The sequence below is a fragment of the Heteronotia binoei genome, chromosome 20 (assembly GCF_032191835.1).
Source record: "Heteronotia binoei isolate CCM8104 ecotype False Entrance Well chromosome 20, APGP_CSIRO_Hbin_v1, whole genome shotgun sequence".
NCBI classification, from domain to species: domain Eukaryota; kingdom Metazoa; phylum Chordata; class Lepidosauria; order Squamata; family Gekkonidae; genus Heteronotia; species Heteronotia binoei.
In genome coordinates this window covers 23574682-23588495 of record NC_083242.1, presented here as the reverse complement: position 1 = coordinate 23588495, position 13814 = coordinate 23574682, and positions in this window count along the sequence as shown.

The window sequence follows — 13814 nt, the reverse complement described above, 5'->3', positions numbered from 1 at the left end:
GTGAAAAGCCTCAGCTTGAGACCCTGGAGAGCCGCTGCCAGTCTGAGAAGACAATACTGACTTTGATGGACCGAGGGTCTGATTCAGTATAAGGCAGCTTCATATGTTCAAGTGTTGTTTAACACTGTTAATAGAAACAGAGATGCTCATCAGAAAGTCATTTGTCCTCTTTTGCTCGTTCAGATCCAGAGCTCTGGAGGGGGTGAATGTGTGGGTGGCTCAAGGCACTATGGACTTTCTAAGATGAAGCTACTACCGAAGGGTATCCTCAGAGCCAGTTTGGTGTAGTGGTTAAGTGTGCGGACTCTTATCTAGGAGAACCGAATTTGATTTCCCACTCCTCCACTTGTACCTGCTGGCATGGCCTTGGGTCAGCCATAGCCCTGGCAGAGGTTGTCCTTAAAAGGGCAGCTGCTGTGAGAGCCCTCTCCAGCCCCACCCACCTCACAGGGTGTCTGTTGTGGGGGAGGAAGGTCAAGGAGATTGTGAGCCGCTCTGAGACTCTTCCTGAAGCCAAAAAGCAGGTCTCAGAGCTGGAATTGCTTGAGGAAGCTCTGAAGTAACACGGCTCTCTGTTTGCCGGAAAATCTGTGGTCTCCCAGCCAATGTTCCCTCTAAGCTGCAGCGTCTTGCGAGCAAAAATTCTACTTTGTGAGCTACTGGCATTAAAGTTGTGAGCGACTGCATCAATGAGTGTGCTCTGGGGTCATCCTTCCTGAGCTAAGGCACAAATGTGTGAGCTGGAGGCTAAAAATTTCATAGAATTGTAGATTTAGAAGGGACCTCCGTAGTCATCTAATCCAACCTCCTGCACAATGCTAGCTCACGCTAACTCTGCTTAGAAGGAACACTGCTGCCAGCTGAACTGCTCCAGAGCATTCCAGTTCTAAAGGGTTGGCACTAGATGAAACAGCTTTGATTACAGTTGGTGCCCCTGGAGGAATATATCGGAACTTCTGCATACTTTTAAGTTTGCACCCAAACAGCTTAGGATCTGGCAGAGTCTGTGCTAAGCTGTCTCTCACTATTGAATGCCTCCATATTGCCATTCAGTTCATCATATTTGCATGTGCAAAAGCCAAGATAGCCAACTTCCCAGAATTATAATTGATGTTTAAGTGGCAGGTAGTTCCCCTCGATAAAATGACTGCTTTTGAGGGTGGACCTACGTTTTTTTTTTAAATATCCCACTGAGGTCTTTCTGCCCCCAAATCTCCAGGTCAATCTGGATTTCATAGAATTGTAGATTTAGAAGGGACCTCCGTAGTCATCTAATCCAACCTCCTGCACAATGCAGGAAATTCACAAATACTCCCCCGCCCCACACATAATGACCCCTGCTCCATGCTCAAATCAGCCAGTATCATAATGCCCCTGTATAAATCGATGGTGCAGTCTTATTTGGAATACTGTGTACAATTCTGGTCACCGCACCTCAAAAAGGATATTATAGCATTGGGAAAAGTCCAGAAAAGGGCAACTAGAATGATAACAGGTTTGGAACATTTTCCCTATGAAGAAAGATTAAAATGCTTGGGGCTCTTTTGCTTGGCGAAATGTTGACTGCGGGGTGACATGAGAGAAGTTTACGAGATTATGCATGGGATGGAAAAAGTAGAGAAATAAGTCCTTTTCTTCTTTTCTCACAATACAAGAACTCATGGGCATGCAATGAAATTGCTGAGCAGTCAGGCTAAAACGGATAAAAGGAAGTACTTCTTCACCCAAAGGGTGATTAACATGTGGAACTCACTGCCACAGGAGGTGGTGGCAGCTATAAGCATAGCCAGCTTCAAGAGGGGATTGGATAAAAATATGGAGCAGAGGTCCATCAGTGGCTATTAGCCACAGTGTATATATATTCTGGCCACTGTGACGCAGAGTGTTGGACTGGATGGGCCATTGGCCTGATCCAACTTGGTTTCTCTTATGTTCTTATGGTAAAAAGCCTTCAGCATCCTTGGCCAAACTAGCCTGGAGAGAAATTGCTGCCTGACACCAGTGTGGTGACCAGCATTTCCCTGGGCAGGTAAGAAAAAGCCACAAGAATTAAGCATTGATGCAACCCTTCCTGCCCTCCTTGGCAATCTTAGTGATGCCTAGGGTTGCTAACTCCAGGTTGGAAAACACCTGGAGAATTTGTGCAAGGAGCCTGGGGAGAGAAGAGAGCTCAGCAGGGCAGAATGCCTCTAGGATCCACCTTCTAAAGCAACCAGTTTTTCCAGGAGAATTGATCTCCCACCTAGAGCTTAGTTTGAATTCTGAGGGCTCTCCAGGTCCTGCTTAGAGGCTGGCAACCATGGTGGTGCCCTTGTCCAAGGAAGAACCATGGCTGTAGAATCTCATGACTTAGCAAGTGGTTTTCTTAGCCTCCTGGAAGGTCCCACATTAGCCTGCTAGTCTCCACGATGGCATTCGCGGAATGAAGCTGATGTCACAGGTAAAGAAATGAGGAAGAGTTTCCAAGGATTTCTACCTGTGTATATCTGGGTCTGGTCTCTGCTATGTGTCCGCTGCCCTCCTTTTCCCAAATGCTTCCACTTGCCCCATCTGAAGGAAACGGTCAGCAGCCGGGCATCCTCTCTGGGTCTGGCTCCTCAGAGCTGCTCTCCCTCTCACATCATGCAAAAAGGAAGGCTGAGAATCATAAGAGTTGGAAGGGACATCTAGTCCACCCCCTTGCACAATGCAGGAAATTCACAAATACCTCTTCTAAATTCATGGGATCTGCATTGCTGTCAGATGGCTATCCAGCCTCTGTTTAAAAACCTCCAAGGAAGGAGAGCCCCCCACCTCCTGCAGAACCACTGAGGAACTGCTCTGTCAGGAAGTTCTTCCTAATGTTGAGCCAGAAACTCTTTTGATTTAATTTTGACCAGCTGGTTCTGCTCCTACCTTCTGAGGCCACAGAAAACAATTCTGTACCATCCTCTATAGACTTTCACTTCAGTTCCCTTTGAGCTGTTTTAGGAAGCCACGTGTGCCCTTTAAAGCAGAATAAAAATATGATTCTTCTCTTACCATGTTCCAGAAAACAAAATAGCTGTTCAGTTAATGACAAATGGGGTGTACTTGGCTGTGTAATTGTTTTCTATTACCTCCAGCTCTTGTCACGTTCCTTTACAGTGAGGAGAAACTGGAGTTGATAAGAGCTTTTGCCCTGTCAGCCACACTGCCCTTCCATCAGCAAAGGCCTTACTCACTGCAATGAGCTTGTTAGCATTTCCATTCACAGCCAGATCAAAGTGATAGTCCTGCAGCTTCCTCAGGGGCTGTGCAGGTAGCAGCCAGTGCTTAGGGGTGGGGAGGGGGGGGGAGAACCTGGTTGTTGTTTTTTTCAGAGGAGGCCTCTGCTGTGTCCCAGCTCAGTAAGTCATGTTGTGGTCTCTCCCCAGTCAACGGTGTTGTCTTTGGAAGCACCTATCTTGGATTTGGATAAATCTGATCTTCTGAATAGTGTGAAAAAGTGTTTCTGTTCTTCTTTATATCTGTGTTGGGGGAATATATATTTCGGCGTCTTTCTGGGTGAATTGTAATTGCTTTCTGATTCTTTTAGGACTAGAGTTCTCACTCTTCAAAGAGTGGTCCACTTCTGAACCTGCTGTATTTTGAGGGATGGGAGGGGGGGTTACTGTTTGCAAAATAACTCCGCACTGTTCCCCAAGCAAAGTAACAAGAATCTAACACAGTTGAACTCATTTGTTACGAGGGCCGAATCTGACATAAGTGAGACCTTGTCAGGACAGGCCATGTGTGCACCTACTTAAGATTAGGTAGCAGGGATATAAACTTTATAAAGGACACAGACAAACACAAAGATTTTTGTTTTAAAATCCTTAAAATAAAGCATGCTTAAAACATGAACACTCATTGGTCTTAAAGGTGCTTTCCCTGTATCTCTCCAATGGGACACAGGGAATTGGGCAAAGGAAGCTCAGGCTCTTTCCTTCCTTCCCCAGGGGACCAGGTGGGTGAGGAACCTCAGTCAACAGAAGGAAGAGAGGTTTTGCTCAGTTGCTCTGCTGTGCAATTGAGAGAGCCTGGCAAAGCAAGTCCGTCCTCCTCACCTTCCTTACCAAGGGAGGAGCCTCAGCCAATGGAGAAAATAGAGGTTTTGCTCTGTAGTTCCTGTGTGATTGAGAAAGGCTGGCAAAGCAAGCTGTGATGCAGAAGGAAGCAAGAGAGAGGGAGAAGGAAGCAGACAAGAGCCAGTTGCTCGGGGGCCTGATAGGAGCACACTGGGGGCCTGATTTGACCCCTGGGCTGCATGTTTGACACCCCTGATCTAACACTATTTAAGAGCAGCACATGTTTTATTTTTGTGTTTATAAAACGACTGCTCTGTCAACACGCATTGTTCAGTAGCTGCTTGGAACTTACATAAGTAAAAGGGGAAAAACCCAAGAACAAGGACGTCAATAACCTACATGCGACTGTTTAATAAAATATGATTGTATTCCAACAATCTTTGTATAAGTTGTTTTGTTTTTTAGTTTTAAAATAATTTATTCAATAAAGAAAAATTCATTATTACATGTTACAATTTTACAAACTCAATACACTCATTCAATAATACATAAGTATATCTCTATCCTAATTATTACCACGCCCAGGAACCAATTAGAAATAAAAAAGAAGTACTGGAGACAAACGAAGTATAAGTTGTTTTAAAGGCGAAGGTTTCTATACAAGAGAGTCAATAACAAGAGCTGTTGGCAGTGACAGGTGTCGCTCCAGTGTGCTCAGGCACTAATACAGATGTTTAAGGGAACAGAATGCTCACAGGCACCCAGAGATAAATACAGCATAATTGAAGTTCCTTTTGTAGATAAACAATAGAGAAATAGTACAATAACGCTGATTACTTGACTGATGTCTGAACACAGAAAATCCTTTGTAGTTAATTAAAATTCTGTAATATCCCAGAGTGGTGCTGCAGGCAATCAAGGGTGTGTTCTCCAGCAAAGTCGCAACTCTAAGGTCCACAGAGAGTGAAGGAAATTTGTTGCCAGCACTGATGGAAATAAAGTCAAGATGCGTTTCATAGGTAAAGCCTCACATTTTGATAACTACTTCACGCTGAGTTAGTAGATGTCATTTTCAGATGGACCCTAAAACAGTGCATATAGGGTTGCCAAGTCTAACTCAGAAAATACCTGGAGTCTTTGGGGGTGGGGGTAGGAGACTTTCCCATTCCCTTAAATAACTAAAATTATAGCAGTGCAGTTCCCCCTGAATACAGTCTTCATTTCCTCACCCCAGCAGCTGGCTGCACTTCCACCACTGCCTACCCCTCTCTCTCTCTCTCTCTCACACACACACACACACCAGCCAAAATAAACACAGTTTGGAAGCACACACTTTGTGGTCTCCTTGGGGAAATTTCCTCACCATGGGAATTGCTGAATGCTGGATACTCAACCAAGTTCTTCAGACTAACACAAGGAAACCAGAAGTTCTCTCTGTTTTACTGTGCAAACAACGTCTGAAGGGACTGTAAAACTAAAGGAGGAACTGGGCTGCTTCTCTTTCCTTTCTGCAGGCTCGCCCCAACCCCATTCAGCCTGGCTCTGGAGATTTAAAGGCACACACCTTTCAAAAAGCAAGCCTTTCCCAAGTGTCTTCTAAGCCTTCCGAGGTAGAAAGGCACATGGTGGCTATGGGAGCAGGTCTTCCTGCTGACTGGGGGTGGGAAGCAGTATGACTGGGAAGCAGACTGACTGGCCTGCTGACTGGGGGTGGGAAGCAGCCTGCTAAACTAGGGGATCCCCTGCTGGGACCTGGGGATTGGCAAGCCTAGCATTACAACCTGGCACGCAGCTCTAAAGCATCTGTCTGAACTGAAGGTTCTTCTCTTCTGGAACTGACCTAATGAGAGACAAATCCAAACATGCCCCTGAGCCTCCTCACCTCTTGACCTATCTATGAGAGCCAGGCCATACTTTTTGAGTTACAGTCCAGCAGTATGAGAACTGCTGTTGTAACGAAATGTGTTGTGTGCAGAGACCAGCGACACCAGCAGATGCAAGGCCTACAAGTAGCCCTCCAACAGCCATCCCTACCTCCTGCTATCCCATTTGAACAAATGTACACCATCTAAAGCAAGAGGGAAATATCACCCTTGGGCTTTCTGTTTTGCAAACCAAATAAAGGCGGGATGTTTTATTGCTTGAGAAATAAGCAATAAAGTGTTTTCTTGCGGGGAAGAAAATCAAAGCCTTGAGATCTTGTGGAATCACTTTGGCAAATGCTGCAGACCAGTGGGCCTGTCTGCTGGCAGTTTTTCTAGTGCTGAAATAACTTGACCGACTGTGTGTGTTAAATGTTGCAATCTGACTCAACGTAGTCTCTAGATGCTGGTTTGCTTTGAGGGGCACATGTTCTTTATTTCCAAGGGCTGCCAAGTTAGGTGTGCTTTTTAAAAAGTCATTGAATCATAGAGCTGGAAGCAACCCGATACAGCTCCTGAACCTTTCTGACAGCCCTCCTCCTCCCCACCTACCTACCTTGCCCATTGAATAGTAGGTGCAACTGCATAACAATCCCTGGATTAGGAGAGCAGCCAGCCAGCCAGCCAGCCACCAGAGGCTTTGCCAGGCCCCCAGTAGCCCTCATTAACCCCTGGTAGAAGCCTGCACCACCCTTTCTGCACTTCTGATGTGATTTGGAGTGGCAGGTGGCTTGCTGACCTTTTGACTGGGGGTGGGGACAGCCAAGGAGAGCCCAAGGTGAGTGAGGCCTGCTTGGGCTGGCTGGCTCTCCTTTCATGTGTTGGGTTGCTTTTGGTTGGTGAGGGGGTGGCATATGCTAATAAGTTATGCTAATGAGCTCCACTACCTATTTTTCTACAAAATGACCCCTAACCCAGGTCTGTCTTCTCTCTCCTTGGTATGTCTGTTAGGCTGCCATTGGGGATAAATGTCTCATTTGCCTGGTGAAGGAAGAGCCCAAGGGCCCAGGCTGACTATTCCTTTTTTGCCCTGTCTCTACAGAATTCTTAAGATGCTTTCTCTTTTCTACAAAACATTGAGTGAAGATTCAGCTTCGCCTTAGCAAGACTGGTGAAAAGCTCTGTACGTTAAGATCTTCTAAAAAGATGGGCATCATGAAAAATTTTCATCTTTACCCCAGGTGAGCATCTTAACAAAGTCTGTTGAGGTACCATCTGCTCTACAGAACCGGAAAGAAGTCATCTTTGACTCCTGAGACCTCTTCCCCATCTTTACAAGTGGTCATTGTAACCGCTAAAGGAAAAATAATGCAGTCTGTTCAAAGCTGCTTCTAAGGAAGCTTCTCTTACCGTAACTGTCTGTTTCTTATTTATAGTGACCGACAGAAAGAAAGACAGAGGTAATTAAGAACTTCAAGGAAGATCAGTGTGTGTCTAATCTTGGAAATGGTGAAACTGAAACACTTTAATGAGCTTGCCTGAATTGATTAAAGAACTCAGAAATCTATTTCAAAGTCTTCTGCAATTTGAAGCTGGAAGAAAAGAATGCTGTATTTCCCCCCATCTCAACTTGCTTTGAAGAGGAAATGCTGATCTATATTCTAGGAGCCAAATCAGCCATATTTGAAGATGCTTAAAGCCATAAACTGACCTCATGAACAGACGAAGAAGAAGAAAAAGATGATATTGGATTTATATCCCACCCTCCACTCCGAAGAGTATCAGAGTGGCTCACCATCTCCTTTCCCTTCCTCCCCCACAAAAGACACCCTGTGAGGTGGGTGGGACTGGAGAGGGCTCTCACAGCAGCTGCCCTTTCAAGGACAACGTCTGCCAGAGCTATGGCTGACCCAAGGCCATTCCAGCAGGTGCAAGTGGAGGAGTGGGGAATCAAACCCGGTTCTCCCAGATAAGAGTCCGCACACTTAACCACTACACCAAACTGGCTCTCCACACCAAACTGGCTCTCCAAGACAAGACAGATCTTTCTACAAACCTGGAAAACGTCCCAGGTTTCAAGAAAAAACTGAAATCTTACATACATTGGGGCTTTTAAAAACCCAAATGATAAAATGAGTGCCTGTAGCTTTAAGAAACAGATGCTCTCAGTGGTGGTGTAAAAGGCAGGGTAAATGCTGTTTTGGTCTTTGAGAGAGGAGGATTCATTGGGCACTAGGCCTGGCAGCCCCCTCAAGAAAGCCAGTGTGGTGTAGGGGTCACTTGAGACCAGGACCTCACATCCCAGTCTGTGATGGGAACCCTCGGGGCAAGTTACACTTATCTCCAAGGCAGGGCCAGATTGGCCATTGAGATACCAGCTCTGAACCTGGTGTGTGGTGGGACATGTTGCTTGGTCAGCCTGATGTGGTGCAGGAGATACAGATCCTGGTCTCTTGGAGCTGTCCGCATGGGAGGTGAGATAACTGCAAGCCTCTCCTCACAGGGTGACACAAACACAAGACCAGGTGTCAAGCGCCGATATTGCGTTTGTGGTACTTTGTGCTAGTTTTGGATTGCGGTGGATTGAGAACAGTGGTGTTGTGTCATCTGTGGGGCCTCATCTGCTAGAGTTAGAATTCCACTCCCGGGGGTGGGGGGGGGGAAGCACCTCACAGTTTCTTTACTTAGTTTTTAATTTCATCCTTCCACAGGTCTGATCTGACATCCTGATCAGTGTTGGATGAGCAGACAGGCAACATTTCTGCAGGCCACCGGAAAGCTGGCACGTTTGGCCAGTGCAGATTCCAGCTGCACATCTGCCACACTTCGAGCTCCTGCTCTGGCTTGGATAAAGCTTTCTGCTTCAAGGCTGTATCTCTCTGCATTGTGTTTCCAAGAAGGTTTGGGATTCTGCTGGTGGATGTAAGGGGCTGTTATTTATTACCACTCATCCCAGAGTCATGATGAGAACAGTGGCACTCAAATAAAAGCAACAGGTGGGCCTTTCAGAATAGCGGTGCCTGCACCAAATGTGCAATCATGAAAATGTTCAGATAAAATAACCCGTTGCTCATTTTTGCTCAAAAACAGCAGCAATCATTTCTGACTCCTGTCAAGGGATCTGACTGAAAAGCAGATTTCAGAACTCGCCCTCGGCAGCCGGATATTTGGGCTGACACGGAGCGGCCCAGGTCCTCTGGGCTAGCAGCTGATCTCCCACTGATTCAAAAGCCAAAAAGGTGTTTGTTCTTTTTTGGCCAATGTTACTGCTGCTGAATATGAAGATCTAAGTAGATTGTCCACAGTTTGAAACAGGTATTGTCAGCTGCCCCAGCTGAAATGTAAAACTGCTCATGGGGCCTTCGTATTCATGCGCATGTGTTTATCTTGTGTTCCCATCTGTTCTGTGCTCAAAGATTCATCTCAGCCCCTGGGAAGTTCCTGAGGAACTTGCATGGGCCATATTTTAAAATAGGCCATTTCACAAAGGCAGCACAGGAAGGGGTTAAACAAATCAGGACTGTTCTTGATAAATAAAGAGCATTGGAACATATGTGAATTATGCAAAATTTCTTTAATAGCCATCATGATGCAAAGACAGAGTGGTGAGGGGTGCCACTCAGTTTATACGAAAGGAGATGCCTAGAATTGTTGAGTTTATATCAACTCGCTGGTTGAGTGTGACTGGGAAAGGGTTTGGGAGTCTTTGCAATTTGTTTAATAACTGGGCTGTCTTTGGTATACAATCAAGAGGCAGAAAGAGAAACAACACCTAGCTTTCTGTCATTTTTATTCTTGGATGTGTGACTTTGTACATTTTATATATTGACCACTGAGGAAGCCCCTCAGGGGCTGAAACCCGTATTGATATTGTGGTGATTGGAAGTCCATCTAATGTGTATGTGAAATTGTATACGGTTTGCAAATTTTATGCAGTCTGATATTCAGACAATATGCTTTAATTCATGTTTGTGTTTGCTTTATATTAAATGGTCTTGGGTCAGCCATAGCTCTCACAGGGTTGTGCTTGAATGAGCAGCTTCTAGAAGAGCCCTCTCAGCCCCACCCACCTCACAGGGTGTCTGTTGTGTGGGGAAGGAAGGTAAAGGAGATTGTGAGCCGCTCTGAGGCTCTGTCCTTGAAAGGGCAGCTGCTGCGAGAGCCCTCTCCAGCCGCACCCACCTCACAGGGTGTCTGTTGTGCGGGAGAAAGGGAAAGGAGATTGTAGGCGTTCTGAGACTCTATCCTTGAAAGGGCAGCTGCTGGGAGAGCCCTCTCCAGCCCCACCCACCTCACAGGGTGTCTGTTGTGGGGGAGGAAGGTAAAGGAGATTGTAGGCCACTCTGAGACTCTGTCCTTGAAAGGGCAGCTGCTGTGAGAGCCCTCTCCAGCCCCACCCACCTCACAGGGTGTCTGTTGTGCGGGAGAAAGGGAAAGGAGATTGTAGGCGTTCTGAGACTCTATCCTTGAAAGGGCAGCTGCTGGGAGAGCCCTCTCCAGCCCCACCCACCTCACAGGGTGTCTGTTGTGGGGGAGGAAGGGAAAGGAGATTGTGAGTCGCTCTGAGACTCTGTCCTTGAAAGGGCAGCTGCTGTGAGAGCCCTCTCCAGCCCCACCCACCTCACAGGGTGTCTGTTGTGGGGGAGGAAGGGAAAGGAGATTGTAGGCGTTCTGAGACTCTATCCTTGAAAGGGCAGCTGCTGTGAGAGCCCTCTCCAGCCCCACCCACCTCACAGGGTGTCTGTTGTGGGGGAGGAAGGTAAAGGAGATTGTGAGGCCCTCTGAGATTCAGAGTGAAGGGCAGTATATAAATCCAATATCATCATCATTTTCTTCAACTTAAGTAATCAACAAATATGCCTGATGGTCTTTGTTAATCTCCTATTACAAGGAAAATGAAACAGGAGACTAACAGAATTCAAGGGCCTGCTTGGGCTTCTACTTGGCATGCAGCAAATCTTAGATTGAGTCTCTGGCATCTCCAGTTAAAAGGAGTTTATAGTAGGTAACGTGAAAGACTGCCACGTAAAACCCTGGAAAGCCTCTACTGGCCTGAGTAAAGCAGAGATCCCCAGCACAGCGTAGCACCCACTGACATCTTTCCTGGCGCCCACAAATGTTTTTAGAAAGTGGTCAAGTGGGGATTCTGTGGGGCAGGGCTTCTGTCCAGCCACTGAGGATCTGATTGGCTGTGCACAGATTAAAAAGCATCCCTTTAAGCAGAGCTTTCCTCCTGAAATGCTGAGGAATTGCTGTTAGCTTTGTGCATGGCCTCGCTCCCTTCCATTTTGTGTTTGGCTCTGCCCCCCTGTGTCAGCTATTTTTGTGCTTGCGCCCACCACCAACCTTGCCAGACCAGTGGTCTGAGTCACTGTCAGGTTGTTTCATGTGTGTGACCTGGTGAAGGGAGCCCTGATTCACAGAAGCTGCAGGTGGAAGGAATCCTTTGAAGGGGCCAATGGACTCCTGTTTTGCAGAAACTCACAGCAGGGACTACTATGCGGGATTTCATCCCAGAATCATTCCTGGTAATTTCCCAGATAGGCATCAGTCTTTCTTTCTTCATATAGAACCAAATTTCAAACACTGCCGAGAAACAACCCCCCCCCCTCCCAACTTGGAACTTTTATATTCTGTGAGGAAGAATCATGGCATGATAAATAATGGTGTGGTTTTTTTTAAAATCATCCTTTTTATTTAAGACAACACTACAATAATTACATGTAACATATAGTTCAAAGAGTTCACTGAATTGTATACATATATTTCAACAGAGTTAAATAACATTTAACCGGATTATCTGAATTGTTCCCCCCCCCCCCAGTCAGGCTGTCTAACCACCTCATTTTCTTCCACACATTTAAGAAACGCTGTCTGTCACATAGGTTGCCTGCTATCTTTTAATAGATGAGATCTGGCAGTTTTAGCTGCAAGAAATACAAGCAGCTTGAAACTTCTGGTGCGTAGAGATTGATGTTAAAGGATCAAACTCACTTAAGAATAAGAGGGTGAGGTTGAGATTGGTGTAAGACCTTGCAGTCTTGTGAGATGTCATGTCTGAATGGTCTTTCTGTATCATATATCAGAGGGTGACTGAGTTAAAATGCTTTATGAAAAACACTTGCTCCGGCTATAGGCTTGTGTTCTCTTTTAAAACACACAGATCATAAGTAATGATTTGCCATAGAGAAGCATTACTGTTCTTCCATAGTGATAAATAAGCACAAAGTCCTGCATTTATAATAGAATTTGGGGCAAGGGATGGTGAAAGAGGCTGGAAATTTTTTTCCTTCCTCTCTGTAAGAATAGAGCTCCCGATAAGTTGATGTGCAACAAATTCAGAACGGGAAGAAAGGAAATCCCTTCTGTGCACAGGGAGCTGCTCCACTGAACAGTGAGCTTTTCAATAGGGTTGCCAGGTCCCTCTGGCCAATGGCAGGGGATGGGAGGGTAGGGCTACCAAATGCAGGTTGCAAGACTCTTGGAGCCTGGGGAGAACAGGGACCTCAGTGGGGTACAGAGCCGTAGAGCCCACACCAAAGCATCCATTTTCTCCAGGGGAATTGATCTCTGCAGTCTGGAGGTCAGCTGTAATCCCAGGGCATCCCCAGGTCCCAGCTGAAGGCTGGCATCCCTACTTTTTTTAACCATGAATGAACCATGAGCACAGATGGCTTTCAAAGGGGATTAGACAGATATATGGAGGGAGAGGTCCATGAATGGCTACTGGCCCGGATGACTGTAAAGGCTGTAAACCTCTGAATACCAGTGCCAGGAAGCTACACCAGGGAAGGCCTTGGCCTCTGTGCCCTGTTTCTTGGTTCTCAGGAGCAGCTGGTTGGCCCTTTGTGTGCGACAAGACTCTGTAACACAGGAGTGGCCAACGGTAGCTCTCCAGATGTTTTTGCCTACAACTCCCATCAGCCTCAGCCATTGGCCATGCTGGCTGGGGCTGATGGGAGTTGTAGGCAAAAAAACATCTGGAGAGCTACCCTTGGCCACCCCTGCTGTAACAGATGGCCCACTGGTCTGATCCAGCATGACTTCTCTTGTATTCTGTCCATCTCCTGTTCATTTTTTGATTTCTTCCTGCCCTTCATTCCATAGGATCACCCCTCCCATGCTCAGGGTCACAACCCTCCAAACAACATCTGTGGAAAGGCATGGCAGGGAGAGGGAAGGAGATAAAGATTTAAAGTAAATGGAGTAGGGTTGCCACTCGAGAAATATCTGGGGACTTTGGGGGTGGAGCCAGGAGCAAGGGTGTGACAAGCACAACTGAACTCCAAAGGGAGTTTTGGCCATCGCATTTAAAGGGACCATGCTCCTTTTAAATGCCTTCCCTCCGTTTGGAATAGTGAAAGACGGGGGCACCTTCTTTGGGGACTCACAGAATTGGACACCCTGGTCCAATCTTTTTGAAACTTGGAGGGTGTTTTGAGAAGGGGCACTGGATATGCTGAAATTTTGGTGCATCTACCTCAAAAGACAGCCCTCCCAAGCCCCAGACACCCATAGATAAATCCTCCATTATACCCTATGGGAATTGGTTTCCATAGGGAATAATGGAGTGCCCAGGAAACATTTCCCTCCCCCCCCCTTTCTGATAACCCTGAAGCGGGGGGAGGACTTCCAAACTGGGGGATCCACTGCCCCCACCTGGGGACTGGCAACCCTAAAAGGGCCATGAATGAGAAGCTGTGTCATCCTGGACGCATGAAGTCACCATATAGTGCAGGGGTGGCCAAGGGTAGCTCTCCAGATGTTTTTTTTTGCCTACAACTCCCATCAGCCCCAGCCAGCATGGCCAATGGCTGGGGCTGATGGGAGTTGTAGGCAAAAAAAACATCTGGAGAGCTACCCTTGGCCACGCCTGATATAGTGAATCAGACCCTCAGTCCATCAAGGTCAGTATGGTCTGCTC